Source organism: Indicator indicator, chromosome 14 (genome assembly GCF_027791375.1).
Source record: "Indicator indicator isolate 239-I01 chromosome 14, UM_Iind_1.1, whole genome shotgun sequence".
Taxonomy (NCBI): Eukaryota; Metazoa; Chordata; class Aves; order Piciformes; family Indicatoridae; genus Indicator; species Indicator indicator.
The window spans coordinates 4,004,308-4,012,051 of record NC_072023.1 but is presented as its reverse complement, the minus strand read 5'-3'; the positions used below and the strand labels follow the sequence as shown (position 1 = coordinate 4,012,051).

Below are 7,744 nucleotides of genomic sequence, written 5' to 3'. Positions count from 1 at the left end.
TTCACCTGCTTAGATTGTTAGACTGTGAGGCTGAATGGTGGGCAGAAACATTCTCCTTCCATTGACAGCATACTTAAACAGCAAATACACCAGTGTGGATTGACTGCTACCACTTACTTTTAAGCCTGAATAGAACACATATGTGGTTCTATTTATTTTTTCCTCTACTCCACACTGGTGAGACCCCACGTGGAGTACTGCATTCAGTTCTGGAGCCCCTGTTACAAGGAAGATATGGACATGGTGGAACATGTCCAGAGAAGCAGTGTATGAGGCAACTGAATATGGGAAATTTTAACCAAATTTAACGGTGGAAATACAACCTAAAAAGTTAGTGCAGCCACCATCTAATATCCCCATGGACAATAATGGCTACTATACTTTAGTCCTGAAGCTTGTTTTCTGACACTGTACCTTAGAGGAGAGCAGCTGCCATTTGCAACTCTTTGTTCTGTTCAGAATATGCCATACAGTTGGTGTTGGCCTTCCTTGTGAGTGACCCTTTAGAGTAGAAGGAACAAAAGCTGTAGAGCTTGAAGGCAGTTCACATCTTTCAATCTAAGTATATTGCGGGTTAGTCTCTTTTTAGTGTGCTAAAAGTAGCCTTAAAATGCAACAGCAATGTGGTATGAATAAATCACTACAGTTGCACTCCCATTTCAACTTTGTAACAAAGGGATGCATTAACTGGATTTGTCTTGGATCTGTATTTTATCAGGCAAAACTGACATAAGAGCATAAAGAAAAAAAACTCTGCATCATATGCTTTGGCTATTTGATCAAAATCCAATCCATCCCTTGCATGGACACTGGGATTTTTAATTGGCTTACCTTCAGCTGCTTCCAAAGTGACAAAAGCTAAAAAGCATCCTATAACTCTTCAGTGTCACTCTGTATCAGAGCAGTTGATTTCTCTGGAAAGCCAAGCCCATACAAAATCCTGAACATAAAACTGTCCTTTATTCCCTGGTGTATATTTTTTAATTGTCACTCCTTGGGGAACAACAGGTGTTCTCCAGGTAAATAAAAGTAATACAGGAAAGCATCACAATGTACACATGCACATACACATGATAATCACTGGAACCTGCAAGTATCACCATAATTACACCTTAATACAGCTGAGGATCTGCACCTTTATTTTTTTTGTTTGAAGGAAAGAAAGCATAAAGTCAAAGAGGATAAAGGAATGAGTTAAAATATGAATGACCTCAAAAGATCTTTCTAATGTTTTCATAGAGAAAAAAAAACAAAACAAAACAAAACTCCAAAACATGAGGTGGTCATATGCCTGTTAGAAGATTTGTCTTAAACTCTTGTTTTGCCATATCTTCTGTGAAACATTCCAGTACTTAAATGTTTGTCCCTAACACCAAGTTCTGGTTTTCAAAGACCAGAATACCTGCCCCTACCTGAGAAACAGGTAGTCACATTTTACCTCTTGTCACTATAAATGGTGATAAAAGGAAAGTTATGCAAAATAGCTTCAGTGGTTGAAAAGCTGCTGTCAGCTTGCCTAAAAATGTGAAATATGCTGAAAGCAGAAGCCAAAAATCCTTCCTTTTGCAGACCCTCCTAAATGTCTGGAATTTATTAGGTTTCCTGAGTGTGAGAAAGAGATTTTCAGTCATCCAGGGGGTTTTGACATGAAAACACTTGTTGCCTTCTAAACTATCTCAGATTTCAAGCTTTGAGTTTCCCCAGGTTTATGAGTCCTAGCCTAAAGCCACCCATAACAATGAGCCAGGTAATTTATGTTGCACTACATTGAAAAAATACATTTTCTCTGTGTGTGCACCACAGTATCCTAAATATAGATGCCCAATTTGCATTCACATGTAGCCTTTAGCTCATAATACATAATAAAATCATGAAGGCTATACATTCAGTCTTGGCAAAGGCATTTAAGGAAGTACAGACATGCCTTATCTTAGACTGAGCTGATACGGAAATCTTTTTCACTAATGCGAAAAAAAAAACCAAACCAAAAACCCTACGTGAAGTATTAATTCAGTCTTGGGACACAGGAAATTTAACAGTGAAAATAATACTCCCTCTGAGAAAGGCCATAGAAACTGGAAAGCATGACTATAAATAAAATAAGCAGTTGCCATTTCAGTAGTTGAGAGAGAGGTTTTACTAGGAATTTGGCCTTGAAAAAAGAATCTACTTACCCTTTGTAATAATGCATATTTCGCTGGCATTCTTTAAAACATAGCAGGGCAAAAGGATTGGAACTAGATGGTTGTTTAAGCTTCCTTCCAACCCAAACCATTCTATGATTCTAATCATTATGGCATAGCATAACTGTACTTTCCAGAATCACTCATTTCTTTGCCACATTCTTGATTAAATTAGAAAGATTAGATGGCTTTTTAATAACTGTAGCTTTCTTAGTGGAAACATTGTGTTGTAAGCATAATCCAAGTAGAAATGGCAAAGCAATAAGGAAAAAACATGCCTTACTTCGATGGAGCAGAAGCAACTCCTACTGAATTTGTCAGTGGATGTAGTTTTACCCAGGGAGCTGGCCATGCACCACCCTTGCACTGACACCTGCTGGGGAAGGCTGCTGCATTTGTGTTGTCTGATGTGGTGGACAGATGTGGGTGGTTGTCCTGGTTGTGGGGCAGCTAGCACTGTAGGTGGTCTGTATGTCTGTCCCCAGGCAGGGAAAAAAATGTGTACAACTGCAGGGTTTAACTGTTTTAAAATTTCTTGCTGCTGAGATTGTGATAGAGAAAGGCCTGTACCAACAAGAACTGCAAACACAACTATCAGCTCCTATAGGGCTGACAGTACACCAACAGAAATGTATCCTCCTCAGTTCACTGACAGAAATGAAGAGGACAATTTACAGGGCAGTTTCCCCCCAGTGAATGACTTCCAAACAAGAACTATTTAGACGTTTATTTTTATCTTACATAGAGATTGTGCAGAAGTTATATTTAGCATACGTAAGGTACTACTTCAGCTCCCACCTTATGTGGATTTAAGTATTGTCTGTATTTGGCTAGTAACAATTTGATAAGAAGTAACATTTTGTGTCAAGAGGTCAGTCAGGTTACAAAATGAAATATTTAAAAGTTAGGAAAGGACAAAAGTGCAAGCACACATGTACCATAGAAATGCTGGTGACAACTACCCATCAGCCTTGAGATTAGTGAGGTCAACTCAACAAAACAGCTGTGAGATTGAAAAGAATTATTACCCCCAAAAGGAAATTGAGAAGGAGAGTTTGCACATATCTAAGGCACATTTAATTCTTTAAATTAGTTTTCGAACATCACTAGATTATTTTGATTTAGGGACAGTAGGCTCTCTCTCAAAAAAAAAAAGAAAAACAAACAACAACAAAAAAACCCACCTGACAACAAATGTAACCAAACCATTGGCAGTTGTGGTTGTTGTTGAAAGGAATGCTGTTGAAAGACTCTGTGTGACATCCTAGGCCATACATTCCTGAGGCTTTCCTTGTGTTGGATCTAGTAGTTGTGCCACCAGATCTGCATGCTGAGCCAGCAGCTGCAGAATTGCAAGATGTAATCCAAGTGGAAGGGGAAAAACATGCAGGCAGGGATGGATGGCGCAGAGCAAGACTCACTGTTTTGTAATGGCTTACACTCAAGTTACATTAGATGTGTTAGTGTGAAACCACAGTCTGAAAGCTTTGACTCCTATTAATAGATCTTCTACATTGTCACTAGATGAACCCCACACTGCAAGCCAGAGATGTTGTCTGCAACACTCTGGCATGCTTAGAGCAGTGCACCTGCTTTGGCAGCAGTACTGGAATGCAAGCAGATTGCCACCACTTCTTAAATCCAGCACTCTAATAGATGGTAACGTAGAGACATAAGCTTTTTGTGGGGCAAGTGGAACATCTAACAGATTATGCCTCCAATAAAAAAACACATCCATCTAACAGATTATTCACTAAAAAAAGACTAACCACATAAATGGAAGTCCTGCCAGCATGGCATGTGAGGCAATGCTATTCAGACCTGGTAAAATCTGAGTCAGCTGCAATACTGTGACTAGTTCTGGGCACTTAGAAATGCAACTCATTTAGAAAGATTCCAGAGGCAAATAATAATATTAAACATAAATAATCAGAGGCCCAGCAAACACAGTCTAATGCTCTAGGACAGCTATGGAGAAGCATAACAAGTTTCAAATAGCGAAGAAGTAACTATAAACAGGAACGGAATAAACTGTTCTATGGTGCAATAGCATGAGGGCAGGATTTAAGTTACAGCAAAAGACATATCAGGGTTAAACCACATGTAGTTGCTTTAGCTGCTTTCTAACAGTAAAGATAGCAGAGCACTGGAACAGAGCTCTTAAGGAAGATGAAGAACTTCTGTATTTGAAAGGTTTTAAGGGTATATGTAATAAATATCAGTCTATAAACCCAAATGTATTTATCTTTAAAAAACAAACAAACAAACAAAACTCCAAAACCCCACATCATAATTTGATGACTTTGCTGAGTCTGGTTTCTAAAACTTAATTACTGCCATGGTTTACAATACTAATGATCAATTCTTATAAGCTAATTGTAATTGTATCTCTGGCATATTTCTGTTCCTCAAATTTGGCCCCTTGACAAACTCTTCAGTTTGCCTCCCAATTGCATTTCATAAAGTGTCAAAACTTCCAGTCCATCCAGACCACTTAAGTATTACTTCGAGGGCTCTCTGTCTCATACCTGGATCAAAATTATGTTTTAAGGGTGGGGAAATTAATGCTCCTCCGTTTCCTCCGGGGTGAAGCTGCTCGCAGTCAACAAGAGTGAGTGAAAAAAAACGAAATGACCCCGACGTGATTCGAACACGCAGCCTTCTGATCTGGAGTCAGACGCGCTACCGTTGCGCCACGAGGTCCTGCTGAGTAGCGATCCTCGAAGCCTTAGAACTCACGCCCATGGGTAGCGCTACGTGGAGCCTTAGAACTCACGCCCAAGGGCTGCGGGGTGCTCTTCCCCTCATGGCTGAGGAACACGATCGGGGAGTTGTATGTGTACGCGGTGCGGGCGACGACCTTTCTCACCCGCCAAAGCAACCAACCGCACCCCTCTCGCCGCCCCTCTCCTCTGCCACCACTTCGTTTCTTGCCTTCCCGCGCACGTACATTAATTCTCCCCACCCACACACCCACTACTGACTCGTGCCAGGACGGGCCTCCCCCGACATTGCCTTCATAAGCACAGCTGTGGGTCCCAGTTCCCGCTGCCTAGAGATCGCTCTTTCTGTCAATACTCACATGTTAGCACTGCCCACCAACAAGAAGTGTGTGTAGGTGCATAAAAGAGCTCCGCGAAAACCCTGGGTAAGGCAGTTCCTCGTTAGTATAGTGGTGAGTATCCCCGCCTGTCACGCGGGAGACCGGGGTTCGATTCCCCGACGGGGAGGCCGCAACACGCGTTTTTTCTATCTTCCCGCACCACCGGAAGGGCGATGCGATCGGGGCTCGTAATTTTTGACCCTGGCTGCCAACGGCCGTACCGCGAAGAAAACAAAAAAACGCGTGAGAATGCGGGTCTCCCCGTCGGGGAATCGAACCCCGGTCTCCCGCGTGACAGGCGGGGATACTCACCACTATACTAACGAGGAGTCAGAAGGCGTTCGCCCCCACACCCAGCAGCTCCGTGGAGCTCAAGGGAGAGGCAGGCCGGAGCCCGGGAAGCCTTTTGTAGGGCACCGCAGCTCTCCACGCCCTACTTCCTTCCCTCCTCCCTTTGGCCTCAGGGAGGCTACGGCTGGGCGAGAGCCCTCGGGTGAGCCGAGTACAGTGTGTACCAGAGGCCCGGCGAAGGGACTGGGCTGTGCCGGCCCCTGCTGGTGTCCAGCACGGGGAGACGAGGGGGAGAAGGCGGAGGGAGGGAAAAGGATCGCTCATGACTAGAGTTTGTCTGTGTTCTCTTGTCTCCCCTACGGTTGGGGGGTCTTGCCAGACCCTTGAAAAATGCAGCGCAAGGAAACCGCCCGGCTGCAGCGGTGAGGGGCAAAACAGCAGCTCGGATGTCTGTGCGTTTGTATTTTTGCATCTCCTTCACACAGTTTCTTTTTACGGCAACCTGAGAAACCCTGGAGTCAGCAATGCTTGGGGTGAAGGGACTCGAGCACCTGCTCCTTACCTACCTAAAAAGGGAACGAGAGAAATGGAAACCATTCACTTCGAGGTTAGAGTAAAAGGCAGAGGAATGCATCCTGGCCATATGGCTTGATACTGACTTGGTCAGCAGCAGCATGGTTCTAAGCTTGCCTCACGGTGACCTTCGACAGGAAGCTATTTTTAATTTGCTAGCTGGTTAGATGAAGAATTAACATCATATAATAAACAAGCAACTGGAATAAATGGTGCTCTCTTTTGATGGCCTCTTCCACTGTTAATATTTCTTTGGCTAAAAGGACCCCAGCTTAGCTATTTCAGGCAAACATAGCTAAAGATCAAACAGCAATCTCTATGTAGACATCACACTGTAAGTGACCTAAAAGTTGCCCTACTCATTTTAGCATTTGAATATGTTATTGGATGCAAAAGATTCAAATTTTGTCCTGACAAGTGAAAAATAGCAAATGAAATCTCATAATAATTTCATTATTTAGAGATAGCCTGATGACATGAACTGGTAGGGCTGTGATCAGATGATAGGCTTTAAACCCCCTGGAGCAGGAGCAAAACCAGTGTTGCTAGGCTGGTCTAAATTTGCTGCATGGGTTCAAATTTTAAATATGTTGATAGTGAATTTTATGTTGATAGACTTTCTGAGGGTCCACACATTCATTACCTGTTCCCATTTTGTGACACCACTTACTCTTAGCTAGTATAGACCCTTTTGCCACCCCTTTCCAGGTGCCTCTGTTCCTCAGCCCCTGCAGTCCCACAGCTTGTCTAAGCAGTGGTGCTTGGTGCAGTCAGCTCTCCCTCAGCTGCTACCCTTTGCCTTGGAATTGATTTTGTGTGAGGTTCCTCCACAGACTTCTCCTTGGGCTGTCTTCTTATGAAACTGCTATCTCCCGAACAGCTACTGGGTTTACAAAACTATAAATGAGGGAATATTAATGAAGAAATGAATTTAACTACCTTAGGAAGCTGATTGTTGCAAACTTCTATGTACTCCGATGCCCACTCAATAGAGACATCAGGCAAGAGTGGGCCAGGTGATTACAAGGGGGAAATGACATCAAAACCAAACCTCAGTCTGGGGAGGATGTGCTACTAAATCCAAAACCTCTGCTGGAGGTATGGAATTAGAAACACACAAAAGATGCTGCAGAAGACTTGAAAAAGAGTGGTGTGGTCCCACATCAGGACTCATTAATGCCTTGGACCTTGGATAGCTCTTGCTGCTCTCTAAAGTTTGACAGACTGTAATGCTGAAAAGAAGATCCTGGATTGGCATCTTTTGCTTCTGACACAATTTTCAGTGGCTGGACAAGCAATAGAAAGGAAGTAGATAAGTTTTTAGATTTAGCAGATGGAATAAGGAAGATGAGACAAAATAAAACTCTTAGAGAAATTAATTGCTGTTTCCAATGCTATTCACGACAGAGAAAAGCAAATGTGCACATTCCCTGGAGGTTATTCAAGATGTGATAGATGGTTGGCCATCTTGACCAGTTTTAAAAGCCTGAAACTTAAAAAAAACACCCAGATACAGAAATGAATCACAGGGCACTTTAAATTTGAAACAAGAGGTGTTCAAAAAACCCTGGAGGTGTTCAAAAAAAGATTGGAA

At 42.7% G+C, this 7,744-nt stretch overlaps 3 non-coding genes across 3 annotated transcripts; 1 reads left to right on the top strand and 2 right to left on the bottom strand.

Annotated features, from left to right (window-relative positions):
* Positions 1 to 4,814: 4,814 nt before the first annotated feature.
* On the bottom strand, positions 4,815 to 4,886 carry TRNAW-CCA (transfer RNA tryptophan (anticodon CCA)). The gene has a single exon. It is a non-coding gene; the product is annotated as a tRNA-Trp (tRNA).
* A 455-nt stretch (positions 4,887 to 5,341) lies between these two features.
* Positions 5,342 to 5,413, top strand: TRNAD-GUC (transfer RNA aspartic acid (anticodon GUC)). The gene has a single exon. It is a non-coding gene; the product is annotated as a tRNA-Asp (tRNA).
* A 130-nt stretch (positions 5,414 to 5,543) lies between these two features.
* On the bottom strand, positions 5,544 to 5,615 carry TRNAD-GUC (transfer RNA aspartic acid (anticodon GUC)). The gene has a single exon. It is a non-coding gene; the product is annotated as a tRNA-Asp (tRNA).
* Positions 5,616 to 7,744: the final 2,129 nt, after the last annotated feature.